At 44.2% G+C, this 14933-nt stretch overlaps 1 long non-coding RNA gene across 1 annotated transcript; it reads right to left on the minus strand.

Moving 5' to 3' along the window:
• Positions 1 to 8320: 8320 nt before the first annotated feature.
• On the minus strand, positions 8321 to 14425 carry LOC142804274 (uncharacterized). The gene is made up of 2 exons (XR_012894563.1): positions 12067 to 14425; positions 8321 to 11946 (listed from the first exon to the last, which is right to left on the minus strand). It is a non-coding gene; the product is annotated as an uncharacterized LOC142804274 (long non-coding RNA).
• Between the last annotated feature and the right edge of the window lie 508 nt (positions 14426 to 14933).

The following is a 14933-nucleotide window of genomic DNA, read 5'->3' on the forward strand; positions in this document are numbered from 1 at the left end:
TGTTGTGGGGGGCGTCAAGCTTCACACGGAGGAAGGCGAGTCGTTGCGTAAATTCCGGTGGAAATTGCGTCCTACATGTGTATCACTGTGGTTCGTTTGTTGGAAACCGTCCCCATCGTACGCGTCCCGCATTGAACGCATACCACCGCGCCAGCGGTTTTGTCGAGAAGAAGGTGATGGTCCCTCGTAGTAGCGTTGCTGGGGGCGACGCCTTTGACCACAGAATCGAGCCACATGTCCACGGAAACCACAGTTATAGCACACAGGGGCCTCACGCACGTCGCCAAACCTTCCACGAGGCGAAATGTGCCCATGATAGTCCCACGAAGACACCATTGCAGGTGGTTGGCGGGAGGCATTCTGGAAACCACGGCGATGATGTAAGTTGTCGGTTGGGGGCTCTGGTGCTCTTGATTGGGGCACATCATATAGCGTGGCATCAACGGCAGCACACATTGCGTCGTATGGCGGGGAGGTGTTGATAGCAGGTGCTCTCGGCGGGTTGACAGCATCACGTCGTCCAAGTTCTTCGCGTACGATTTGCCTGATCATTGAGGCAAGATCACAGGGGGATGTTGGAGGGACGTCGACACTTGCAACGGTGGTGACGTTGGCAAGTCTACCAAATTACGGAGTGATGCGCCTAGCCTTCAGTGTCTCAAACGTGCGGCAGTGTTGTATTACGTCCGCTACAGACGCCAAGGTGTCCTTGCCGATGAGGAAATTGTAGACATCCACAGCCACCCCTTTGAGAAGATGCCCTACCTTGTCGTCTTCTTTCATGCGTGGGTCTACAGACTTGCACAATTTCAGGATCTCTTCAATGTACGTTGTGCATGTTTCACCGGGGACTTGAGCACGCTGCATCAAAGTTTGCTCAGCGCGCTTCTTCTTCATCAATGGGTCCCCAAAGCAGCTCGCTATTTCTTTCTCAAACGCTTCCCAGGTCATTATTGTTTCTTCGTGGTTTTCAAACCACACCAACGCCGTCCCTTGAAGAAACAATCCGACGTTGGACAACCGGGAGGCCGCATCCCAACAGTTGTATTTACTCACACGGTTGAAGTGTTTCAGCCATTCGTCAACGTCTTCTCCGACCCTCCCAGAGAAGCTCCGTGGTACCATGTGCCGGGGCCACGCAGCGCCAGACGAAGAGTGCGTGGTGTCGCCGTCAGCAATCAGATCCATAAAGAGCGGTGGTAGACCAGCCAGTCGGCGACTTCGGCGTAGTTCTTGAGGTAGCGCTTCCGTGATCGTTGGACTTGGATCGCTCCGCTGTACCCAGCACCTCCACCAATCTTGTTACGGTGCGATGGATGCCTTTATTTACAGGAGATGATCAATGCGAGAGTCCAGGGATCTGGCCGATCACTGCTCGTGCCAACCTCGTTCTCCTCTTCTTCCACGCGCATCCTCAGTATCGTAGCAATATAGATAGAAGATATAGAACAACCGAAATTGTTTGCTGCAAAGTACTTTTGAACAACGGCTCGTCTGTGGCATTCGTTTCCTTCTACAGGTCACCCAGCACGAGAGACCCTCAGCCCCTTTTCAATTTAAGCAATGTGCTGCTGACACTACAAACTACTTATATTGTTTTGGCAGGTGACTTTCATTTACCAGATGTGATATGGCAGCAGCTTACACCAGTGTTAGTCAATTCATCCCTCCTGTACACGACCTTCCGCGAAATGATAAATGCCCATTCGTTACTACAGTTTGTGCAAAAACCAACGCGAATTATGGCTAGTAGTGCAAATGTACTTGATTTATTTTTTTGCAATGTGCTTGATCTCGTGTCTTCGATTACCTTGATTCCTGGTATTAGTGATCATGATGTTGTCGTCGCTAAGATGTCCTGTGCCACCAAGAATTGTCGGTCTGCGCAGCCTCGCAAGGTCTTTTTTTATGAAAGAGGCGATTACGCAACAATATCATGTGAACTAGACAATTTTTTTCCAGAGTTTAGGGCTTAATGCTCGTGTCTAGACATAAATGTATTGTGGGATCTTTTTAAGACTAAAATACTGTCCTTGACACAAACCTTCATTCCCTCGCATGTCATTACTTCCCAGCGTCGAAACGATAAACCATGGATTACTAAAGAGATTCGTACGATGTTAAACAGGAAAAATAGAGCCTTTCGTAAGCACTGCCACTCGCCGAATCCTACATTGTTCGCAAAAATGAAGGTAATGAGCAAAACGATAGCGAGATTGATGCGCAATGCACATAAAACGTTTCTTTTCACTCTAGGACACAAAGTGAAAACTAATCCAAAAGAAATGTGGAAATATGTCAAGAGCAAAAAGAACTCTGGTGACGCTATCCCTGACGTCATAGATAGAAAAGCCTACGGCGCAGATGTTTTGGCAAAAGCAGAGGCCTTCAATGCTTATTTTCACTCCGTGTTTTCATGCTCAAAAGCCGCACTTTTGAAATCACATGACGTCAGAGAGCTTACTCAGTTGAGGGAAATTGAGCTCTCTGAAGATGGTATCACATTATTACTACGGAAGATAAACATCCACTCGGCTACCGGTCCTGACTTTATTTCAAATTTTGTCCTAAAAAACTGTGCATTGTCTGTCACCCCTTTCTTAATACTGTTATTTAAGATATCTCTTCAGGTTGGTGCTCTACCTTCGGACTGGAAAACTGCAAATGTTATTCCAATTCACTAAAGTGGCTCAAAAACAAGAACGTGCAACTACAGGCAAATTTCACTCACAAGCGTTGCTTGTAAAACATTAGAACATGTTGTTTATACAAATTTAATGACACACCTTCAAGAAAATAGCTTCATTATTCCAACGCAATTTGGCTTCAGGGCTGGATTTTCTTGCGACACTCAGCTTGTAGAATTTTGCCATGACATCGCAGAATTTATTAACTCAGGTTTGCAAGTTGACTGCATCTTTTTAGACTTTAGGAAAGCTTTCGATAACGTATCTCACACCCTGTTACTACTAAAGTTGTCCTACCTCAACTTGCCGAACACCCTCCTGAAGTGGTTGGAAGCGTACCTGTTAGATAGAAACCAACGCGTGATACTTCATGGTGTCCGCTCTTCTGATGTCTCTGTATTATCTGGAGTGCCACAGGGGTCCGTCTTAGGGCCCCTGCTTTTTTTTATATTTATCAATGACCTTACTGAACACTTGTCTTGCCGTGTGAGGTTATATGCAGATGATTGCTGTATTTACCGTGAAGTTTCAAGTGAATCAGATAGTCAACTGCTACAGAATGATCTGAACAAAATCATGTCTGGGTTTTCGACTTGGAACATGACACTCAACCTGTCCAAATGCAACCTCTTAAGGTTCACAAACAAAAGACACCCGCTGATGGCAAGCTATGTCATGAATACAACACAGCTGTCCATTGTAACAGAATATAAGTACCTAGGAGTCATTTTTTCCAGCAATTTGACTTGCAATGCCCACATAAATTACATCGTAACAAAGGCCAGCAACACATTAAACTTCTTAAGACGTAACTTTAAACAAGCACCGGCCAGCCTGAAAGAAATCCTGTATATGTCGAATGTACGCCCACTTTTGGAATACGCGTGCAGCACGTGGGACCCTTTTACTAAGGTGAACATCGACGCTCTAGAACGCGTGCAGCTGAGAGCGGCCCGTTTCGTCACGGGTGATTACAACTTTTCTAAAAGATCTTTCGAAATCAGGAGTACTTTAGGATGGCCTCTTCTTGAAGACAGGCGCAAATTCCTACGTTTATCTCTGTTTCACAAAATATTCCATGGTTTAACGGGTATTCGCAAAGAAAACTACATATCGGATCCTACGTATATATCTGCTCGTACTGATCCCCCCCTTAACGTGCGCGAGTTCTCTACCAGAATTAACCTTTTTAAATATTCATTTTTTCCGCGATCAATTAAGCAATGGAACAAACTACCTCATGAAATTGTAGCCGCGTCCAGGGAAACTTTCGCCACTGCGCTGGAACATCATATCTTATCGTAGCCTGAGCACACATTAAGGTTGCTTACACTTTCGTCTCATCTCTCTAGCGATCTACGCTTCAGCTCTTTTTATTTCGCCTGCTTTTTATCTGTGTGTGTATATATATGTATGTATATATGTGTGTGTGCGTATGCATTTTATGTATATGTATATATATTTTTCTTGCCGCTGTACCTTCACACACGTCAATGTTTATTACGTGTCACCATTGAATGCTTTATTATGTATCTGTATTTCTTTTATGTTCAACTCAGTGTTAATGGACTGTCGCCTTTCTGCATTTTGAAATCGTTATCTCCCCCCTACACTAATGCCCCTCGCGGGCGCTGTAGGTACTGTAAATAAATAAATAAATAGATGGGTATACCGACCCGACAGGCAAAATGATTATGGATATGTGTGAAAGGCTTGATTTGATCATTTGCAACAGTACCCAGAAGTGTGAAGGGCAAATAACATGGGAGGTTGGAAGGCTGCAGTGGACGATAGATTATGCACTGATGTCACATAGGATGTATAATAAGCTCAGGGGAATGCACATAGATGAAGGTGGGTCCAGAAGTCTGGGTAGTGATCACAAACGTATCAAGCTAAGTTTTGAAAGAGCAGCGAAAGTGGGAAGGAGACAAGATGAGCAACTACAGAAAAATTTTAATCCAGAAAGGTATAATGAAATAGCCACTAAACAAATTGAGAAAGTAATCACGGAAGATACTGAGACAATGTGGACATACACGAATCTAAATGAACTCTTTGAGCTAGAGCTCGCTAATACGCATGACAAGTCACACCAGGAAAGAAGACACAAACCCAAAAGTTGGTGGGATGAGGAAGTTAAGAGAGCCATGGCAAAACGTCAGGAAGCCTCAAGGGAACACAGACATGCTAAGCAGCGGGGTGAACCGACAGATGATGTTGAAAGAAAATGGGAAACCTTTATAAGCTATAGAAGGGATGCATCCCTTCTGATCAATGAAAAGATTAGAAGAAAGGGAGCTCAGTGGCTGGCAGAAGTACATAAAAAAGATAGAAAGACAGCTGCGAAATTTCGGAACCATCTAAACTCCATAAAAAAATAGACGAGCCTAGAGCAGAGTTTTATAACTACAACTCAAGGTGCTAGGCTAGAAGGGGACGAAGCTATTGAATATATGAGAACAAGGGTGACAGAAATATTTCAACAAAAAAGTACTATATGCACCACGATAGCCAAGGATGATTCAAGTGGAGCAATGGCTCCATTTTCACAACGAGAGTGGAAAAGGGTTGAGAAAAGTGTTCCTAGTAGTACATCAACAGGCCCAGATGGCATTCCAATTAGGCTGATAAAGACATTAGGTCCGAAGTCTAAGCAGGCTTTGAGAGAGGCAGTGAGCAAAATAATAACCGATGGTGAAGTTCCCGATGGATTGAAACTTAGCAGGATGAGCATGATCTATAAAGAAAAGGGGGACAAAGCTGACATAAACAACTACCGTCCTATAACAGTGACATCAGTGGTCTACAGGCTGGCGATGCAGATTATAAAGGAAAGACTGCAGGCATGGATAGAAGATGAGAGGGTGCTGGGAGAACTGCAGAATGGGTTTCGGAAACACAGGAAGTTGGAAGACAATCTGTTCTCACTGAAGCAGTGCAGCGAAATAGCAGAAAAGGAACACAGGCCATGTGGCTAGCAGTTTTTGGATATCAAGGAAGCGTACAATAGCGTCGTTCAAGAGGAATTTTGGTGAATACTGGACACACTAGGCGTGGAACATGTAGTCACAAATCTTTTAAAGGATATCTTTAAAGGTAACAAGATAGCTCTAAAGTGGAAAAAACAGGTGTCCAAGCCTGCAGAGGTAAATAGGGGGCTCAGCCAGGGGCGTCCCCTGTCACCCTTATTATTCATGATGTACCTACAAGGATTAGAAGCCAAATGAGAGGGAAGTGGACTGGGCTTCAACCTCTCTTTAGTCAAACAAGGAAAACTCATTGATCAGGCACTACCAGCATTAATGTGCGCAGGTGATATAGTGCTAATGCCAACAACAAGGAAGATTTGCAGAGATTGATGGACATCTGCGGTAATGAGGAAGATAGGTTAGATTTTAGATTCAGCAAGGAAAAATCGGCAGTCATGATTTTCAATGAACACGAAGGTAGTGAGCTTAGAATACAGGTGGTCATGCTTGAGATAACAGATAAGTACAAATATCTTGGCCTATGGATAAGCAATGGGACCGAGTACCTGAGGGAACACGAAATGTACGTGACGACAGAAGGTAACAGGAATGCAGCAGTGATTAAAAATAGGGCACTGTGGAATTACAATAGGTATGATGTTGTGAGAGGAATATTGAAAGGGGTCATGGTTCCTGGGCTGACGTTCGGCAATACGGTCTTGTGCATGAGATCAGAAGTTCAAGCAAGATTAGAAATTAAGCAACGTGGAATAGGTAGGCTTGCCTTGGGAGCTCACGGGAATACACCAAATCAGGGATTACAAGGTGATTTGGGATGGACATTATTTGAGGGCAGGGAAGCTAGCAGCAAGATGAAATTTGAGAAGCGATTGAGAGAAATGGCGGAGGAGCGTTGGGCTAGGAAGGTTTTCAGCTACTTGTACATGAAGAATGTCGATAAGAAATGGAGGAAGCGAACCAGGAAATTGACTGGTAAATACTTTGAAAACATCAGGTGGCCAAACTAAAAAGAACTATCTGTTAAGAAGAAAGTTAAAAAAACGAAGACTGACATGTGGAGAATGGGCATGATTAAGAAGTCCGCACTAGAGATCTATCGAACTTTTAAGCAGGAAATGGCCAAGGAAAGGATCTATGATAATACTCGGGGTAGTTCTCTACTGTTTGAGGCCAGGACGGGAGTACTGCGAACCAAGACATATCGGGCCAAATACGAAAGGGTAGACACAGTATGCATTGCGTGTGGAGAGGAAGAAGAAACTGCCGAACACTTGATAATGTTCTGTAAAGGGCTTCACCATATAGTTCAGGATGATGGCGCAGAGTTTTTCAAAGCACTGGGGTTTAGGGTCCGGGAGGGCCAAATAGACTTTAAGCGGGTAGACTTAACTAGAAGGAGGTTATCTGATTGGTGGCTAAAGTCAAGGCACGAGTGAAAATTAAATTCTTCACTGCAAAGTACGAATACTCAAACTCACTTTAAAAAATATGTCTAGTTTTTGGTTCAATAAGTATTACGGCTTGGTGGCACTAGCCACCGCCCGATCTAAAGGGTACAGCCATATCCATCATTCCATCCATCCATCGGGTGTTCATCGCGGCCGCTTAAACGGCGTTTTTGGCGTGTCAAGAAGCTTTCATGGCGGAAAGTAGCTCTGGAGGCTTCACAGACATATTTCCGTGGGTTTTTATATACTGATCACCCATCGCGTATAGGCGGCATACTCTTACCTGCGCGTAGCGGCTATAAATGTCAGTTCGGCTGTGGCTGCGTTCTATTCATTTCGATCGCGGCGAAATCGGCGTGCATCCACGCCCTGCACACTCATTTAGCAGAGAATGCTTGGTCATGCCTCTTTGACGCTTTTTATTTTCCTCGACGCTGTAGCCGACCGTCAGCGGAAAAACAGTGACTAACAATGCCAGTATACAGCAGTTCGTGCGATGGGCGCGAATCCCGATTCTTCAGCGATAAACGTACTGACGCGCGCAACTTAGGCAACGATACTTCCTCCCGGCGATTTATCCTTGCTTTGAAAAAAGACTTCGTTTAAATTCCTCTGAACATACATGACCGAGTTATTTATGTTACTTTAGGGTGTCATTCCGTGCGCCACCGACGCTCGTCGTAGGAAATACCACGTTACAGAGAAAAAAAAAGATTGTAGCTTGCCCGTGCGTCGCTAAGTTCTCGGGAGGACTGCACGTACAAGACTCTGAATTGAATATCACAACATTAATGTAGTAATACAAATGAAAACCCTCATAAAGCTCTTTTAACCGCCTCTGTGTCTAAGCACCTAAGGTGTGTTGCTAAACATGCTTGGTGAAGCGCTCGCGTTCCAGGGAGATGAGGCGCAAGATGTGTACTTAGATTTACAAGCACATTGAAGAGCCACATGAGGTACTTTTTTCCATGCGAAATGTTTAACGGCACTCGCACTCTGCAAAGTGCTAAGAAATTGTATAATGTATTTTCCAAGTAATTCTCTACAGCAGATCTTTTCACTTGGACGAAAGTTGAACAGAGGGCTTGTGCAGCTGTTGATCTACAAGAAATATTCAATACCTTTAGCACCTTACTATAGGATGAAAGTCAGTGGGCTTCATCTATTCTATATGCTCACAACAAACAGTAAATTACTGGCTATAAGCATTTTATTTCGAAAAGAGAAAGTTAAGCGAAAAACTGCGAAAGTATTAAACTATAGAGTAAGGTTTAAGTTCAGCAGCTATATTTTCCAGCATAGGCAAACTAGGCATAGGACACTATAACCAAAACAGCCCACACACAGTAAAATGGTCATGTGGTGACCGTACGAAGCTCGTAAAGATTACAAATGCAATGAAAAATACATATGAGTGTTCAGGAATACAGAAGCGAAAAGACGGGCCTCATCAACATGAATGCCCACCAAGCAATGTCATTGCAATTATGGAAGTAAACAGAAACCTCCTGTCATAACCCTTGTTTTAATACAAGCAGGTTACGGACGCTCATTCACTTGGCTTTTTTCCTCCAGATGAAGGGCATACTGAATGCTTGGCTGCTCTTGAAGCCTTATATTTTTCATATTGAAGAAATGCAGCCGGCACCTCAGAAAAATGTAGAAAATTTCAGCTGTTGTAGCTACAAAATGGGATATGCACCCCACACTTGCATGCACAATCCGATCATCACTATGTATACTGTCTACGATGTCCATGTACACAGTTCCAGATGCAACCTTCTCCACAGTAAACCTCTCGAAATGTTCTACAACAACCTGTAAAAGTCTAAGAAGGTGAGCTGAAGGGACTTGCAAGTAGCCTTTAGACTTAGTAGCTGTCAAGTAACTTGGCAGTCTTGATGACGTCTTCAACGTTTCGACGCAGGTAGTGCACGTCTGTGTCGAAAACGTCTTCACAACATAGATACCGAGGTACTCTAAGATTCTCTGCTTTGTTGTAAAGGGCTGGAAAGTGGCCACGGTAACTTCATCGTCTGCAGGCTCTAAAAGTATGTCATCAAACAGCGCCGCAAGGATGTCAACCTGTATTGTGCAAGGATCACAGTGCAAATTACACACAAAATACAGAATGGAAGAGGTAATTGAGTTTACCTGGTTTTCTGTTGGTGCATTTTTGCAAGAAATGTCCTGTAACTTCAGAAGTAGGTTTGGACCTTGGCAATCTAGTGAAGCTCGTTTTGGTGGCAGAACAACGTTATTTACTGACCACATACGATAAATAAATAAAAATTGCTGCACAGTTGGCTGCCCTCCATCTCCAGCGACATGCATGGTAATGCCAAAAAACCTCTGAAAAAAGTTTCAGTGTTTATTAGCGCTCTAAAAGAGATTGAAACACAAATTTTACTTCCAAGGGGGCGTGTCTGAAGCTTCCTACAAGAGCGTGTTGAAAACCAGACTTCAGGAGATCGTCAACAAGAGCAACCACCCTGTGTATCGTCAACCTCAAGGCCTCACTGGTGTGCCTGCTTAGAAATAATATTCGCCCCTGCTTTGGAAGGGTCTGAATGTATTCGTACCACCTGTCTAGCCATTTATTGTTTTTTTCAGCGTCTGAAAAGCATGCATGCATTTTTAGACACGGCAACAATGACAAGAGACATTTTCTTTCCTAAGCCAATGGAGATGGCCACTCACACTGATGTGCTGTGTTTCATTGTAGTGCACTTGCTGAGGCCACTTAGTGTTAAGACAATTAAACAACTCGTTTATTCTTCTGGTGAATTGTACAGTTGCAGCAAACGTGTGCAGTTTTTTACATTCATCGATTTTTGGAATAGAAGTCCATTCCCGAGGCAGTACTTTCACTGAACAGCAGTAAGAAACAAAAATTCGTAGGGTTCAAGTCATTGCTCGTGCCAACTTGCACAACATAGCTAGCTTTGATACTTTTAAGCTTCTCGATGAAGATATGTTCTATATCTGAGCTTCAAGCTTGACACTGAGCTTCTGGAATGAATTCGGACTGACATGTGCTTTTGTCAGCTTTGATACTGGACGAAGTGTTGCCTGTTGCTCATCATACTCCAGCTGAGCGGAATAATGGAAATGAAATACTTCTTGGTCACTAGGCAGCTACCAGGAGCAAAATAGTCTTTATAAAACAGTTTGGTTTGCAACATGAACATGAAGCCAAAGTTGCTTACCAGAAATTTTCCGACTTTCAAAAGTTTGTTTCGGATGCATTTGAAAATATGAGGTGGGTCAATCACCGTGTGCACAACTCGTGACGGATCACAGGGGTGTGCAAATGAATTGCTGAGGCTGCTGATGTCCCCGCTGATACCTGAACGAAATTGCGATGTTGCAATGAGTATTGTCGAAAACCATGAGTCATACATGACATACACTAATGTAACTCAGGCGCTTAAGATTATTTACCCAAGGAGTGCAAAGCTGATCTATTGGATGCAGAGTTGTCACACGTGACAGAATCTACTAATGCGCCAGCATTGAAAAGGTGAGCTACGTATTGCAGTAACAGCTTTGCTATGATTTGCCCTGGGGCACCACCCAAAGCACAAGAAGTGCCAACAGTTTGCGACCATTCACCGAAGAAAGGCCGAAACAAGAAAACCAGTACATGGTCTCCGTACGGTCTTGTAAGCTCGCCTGACGGTCTTGTAAGCTCGACGGAGTCGACTTTGCCAAGTAGGGCCATGTCTGATTCCCGTATGTGGACACTCTTTCTCACACTCATTTCATCAAACATCAAAACTCCTGCGAATATGAAAATGAAAAAAATGAAAACTTGTTTCAGAGTATTCCCACGGAGGAAACTGGTCGACAAACTAAATGCATCAAATTTTATCGTACTGTCATAGCTTCAAACCTTACCTTTACGTTCCTTGTCATGCATTCCTTGAAGTTTTTGTTTCAATGTACGAAACAAAGTCTCATCGAAACCGAATTCTGCTTTCAAGTTTCTCATGTAAGTGTGCAGTGTGCGAGGGTCTGGTAAGGGTAGATAACCATTCTCGTGAAGAAATGTGTAAACACACGTTGACTTGATTTTCAGCAGCAAGCAGTCGTACAACCATTTCTTTTTGTACCTGATAGTGGAATGCAAATACTTCAATAACTGGTAAAGACAACTGCATACGTAACATGCAATTAGCCTTGAAGCACAGATAACATCAGGCAGTGCTCAAATGCACATTCTCAAGTCATGCTGTTTTGTCAAGAACACGCACTCTACTGTCCTGTTTACAACTCACCACACAGCTTTCGAAGTCCTTGCATTAGCTTTCATGAAACATTGGTCAAAGATCAGCTTCTCGCGGTCAGAGAGTTTTTTAAACATTCCCTTGAAGTGATTACTCTTTTTTTCGCGCAGCGTTGATTTTGCCAGCTTCATCTGGCAGTCTTCAAGTGGTTGCTGTACACGGCGCAGCGGTGCCTTAACTTTCTGCAGTTCAGAAGCGCTGCACACAGCCTCTTCTGTTTGTTTGTTTGTTTGTAGCCTCTAATCCATGGCTCGTACCCACTCTGGGGGATTGGCCAAGAGAACATATAGTCTCATACGGACGATAACTGCATTATTGCTTACAACGAAAAAAAGGGGGGGATTTGTATATTGAAGACAGTATGTTAAAAAAAGAAAAAAAAGCAGAAAAAAGAATCAACAAGAAAGTAGACACTAATAAACATAACTTGATTTTGGGAGCCGACCAGACAGCTGGTTTTGCCAAACCCTTTTTGCCTCTTCTATTTGACAAGCTTTGTCTTCAGCCTTGTTTGCTGTCGGCCCACTTTCTGCACACCAAGAGGGAAAACGAAAAGGTTTAGGAGATCCATCAAGATTGTTCAACTTGCGTTATAATCAGCGTGCCGAAGAACACAGAAGAGCAAGGCGCGTGAAAGTGCAATATTTACCTTCATTTACTGCATCCAATTCGTCGGAGACGACCACGGAATCCTCTGCGCAGCACTTTCCCCCCTACAATCCTCCGAGGACCCCCGACGACGCTTGACCGGCTGCCTGGGTGGCGAGTGCCGAAGTGCCTGCTTCTTTTTGGACAAGTAAGCCAGGAGACCTTCAAATAATCGAGGTATAGCACCGGCCCTCAGCTTCGCTCTTTCACGCGGCAACCTTCGCTCTTTCACGCGGCAATAGAAATGTTTTTCGCATACTCGAGCGTTCGGTGAACTGAACGAGAATGTGCCCGTTTTTTTTACGTGGTATCACCCGCTCCCACTGCTCACGGCTTTGGGGATCGCTGGGGAACACAAACAGCGATACTTTTTCAGCAGTTTCTCTATAGCCAGAGCGACAGTGCGGCTCACAGTATGTCTTTGGCATCGTTCGTGAAGCTGCTACTAGCAGTTTGTCGCATACAAAAATGGTCACAGGCACGCACAGCACCACACACACGCGATGAAACGACACAAACAAAGCGAACACAGCACGCCGTCACCACTCTAGCCTCGACGAGCGCCTTGTTCGCCGGAGTGACCATGCGGCGCGCAGGACGTCTTCTGCATCGTTCGTCACGCTGCCATCAACTGTTCGTCACGTTTAAATACGATAAGATGCACAGAAAGCACCGCACACATGCCGATACAACACAATTCACAAAAACAACCACACCACGCCGTGACGCTGTCGCCTCGCTGACTGCTTCTACGAGTACCGCGGGTGCCCCCTTAACACTGGTGGCGCCGCCTTTCGGCCTAAGTTAGTGACACACAAAGCTCTCCCATAGAGTGACGGAGAAGTTTCGTGACCAGCAAAAGTATTGAGGAACTATGGTAATAGTGACGTTGGGGAATGGAGAATTTTTTCGATATAAAAACAGAAACAGAGAGGTAGACGAAAAAGCGGCCGCCATGTGCGAAAGTGATGCGAGACCGCCGACAGAATGCAACGTGCACCCGCATTTTTTCGTTTGCTTTCCAGCGATTAGTGAGCATCGACACATTAGTTGCAAAATTAGGGCAAACAGGCAATGCGCGCTTGATCCATTCAGTAGTCGGATGAACCATCATTGGTTTGGCTCACGGACACTGAGTGGCGGGAAGGATATAGTGACCTTCGAAGAGTAGGCTTACTGAATCTATAGGCAGAACTTTAATGCGAATAGCGCTTGTTAGCATTTTATTTTTTTCTCGTATTTTTTTTTCGTTCACTCTGTTGTATATTAGTGCTTACCCATAGGTACCTGTTCCGGGTAAGTCAGCAGTAACGACGACATGCATGTGTGCATGCCTGAACTTAGCCTCTTAGGTATTGCTCTTATAACGGCATAAAGTGGCATTGTGGTAACAAAACTAGTGTGTCGTCAGTTGTGATAAAAATATGCTGATCAGAAGATCGCCGCATCGAGCAGTGGTTATGAAGCATAGCTCTTGACTCAAAGGTTGCGGGTTCGATCCCGGCCGGGGCAGTCACAGTTTGGAAGTGAAATTGTAGTGGGCCGTGAACTGTCCGGTTTCAGTGCATGTTAATGAACGGAAGATGTTCAAAACTTCCGGAGCCTTGCAGTACGGAATCTTTCGAAATAATCTCGTGGTTTTGGACTGCAAGCCCCAGATATTACGCTGATCAGGAACGCAGAGTACACCAAAGAAAGAACATGTTCAAACAGTGTTGTTTCGCCTCACAAAAATAGTAATGAAATCTTGCATGCCTCTTCATTGTATTAACGATGCGCTCCCTCCATTTCCCTACACGAATGGCGAGCATCTTAACAGCGTGCGAATTTTTGTTTTGTTTCATAGGAAAGTGGCGAGTGCTGAGAATTCAAGGAACAAAACGCAAACTAGCAGCGAAGCACCTGATGGAAAATATATGTTGTTGCTATGTAAACTATGTGCAGCCGCGCTTGGTCGCGTTATAAATAACGCAGAATGTTATTCCAACGTTGAATGAAAGCGCTCAGGTGTCAGTCAGCAACGTTGCCTAAAAGGACTTAATTTCCTCTTTTATTGATCACATGATAACGTTGCTTAGAACATTCAGTACGATATGGCAACGTCCAGGACCACATTTTCAACATCATGGCAATGTTTTCACAACATACCAGTATTATGGTGTCAACATTGCTGTGTGACGTGTTGACTTTCATGCGACGTGTGCAGGTAATATTTTCTACTTTTTTTGCGTCAATAATAAAAGGCATATTGACTTCCATTGTAGTAAGGGTTGCAGTACAAGCACAAAAATGCTGGAAGAAAGGTAAACAGAAGGCAAGAAATGGAAGACAAAAAGGACAACACGTGTTGTTCTCTTCGACGCCCATTTCTCGCCTTCTCTTTGCCTTTCTTCCAGCACTTTCGTGCTTGTGCTGCAACTCTTATTACAAGGAAATTGCACTAACTAGCCCAAATAGCCATTCTTCTGCATCTTGACTTGTTACGAAAACCACCTTGAAGCTTTTGGTCAGAAAAAAAAAAGCTTTGGTATGGTGAAAAGTTGCATAAATATTGTCCTTGCACAAAAAACTGCTTCCGAACAGCTCTATATTGCCACGTGCATAGCTGCATTTTGCGGAGAGATAGCGACAACAGCGAAGAACGCGGATTTGCTCGAGAGGCGCAGTGCAGGCGAGTGAAGAAGACGACAATCTTAGCGGCCTTCTCTGAGAGCGTGTTTACAAGTTCTCGAATTCTAAGCACATTCAAAACATTAGTACGGCCGCAGTTGAGACTCCTGAGATTACCATGGGTTCCGGGTCACTGTGGATTAAGATTAAATGAATTGGCTGATTCCTTAGCACGAGCCGCACTTGAGGGGCCAGTTT

Source organism: Rhipicephalus microplus, chromosome 3 (genome assembly GCF_043290135.1).
Source record: "Rhipicephalus microplus isolate Deutch F79 chromosome 3, USDA_Rmic, whole genome shotgun sequence".
Lineage (NCBI taxonomy): Eukaryota > Metazoa > Arthropoda > Arachnida > Ixodida > Ixodidae > Rhipicephalus > Rhipicephalus microplus.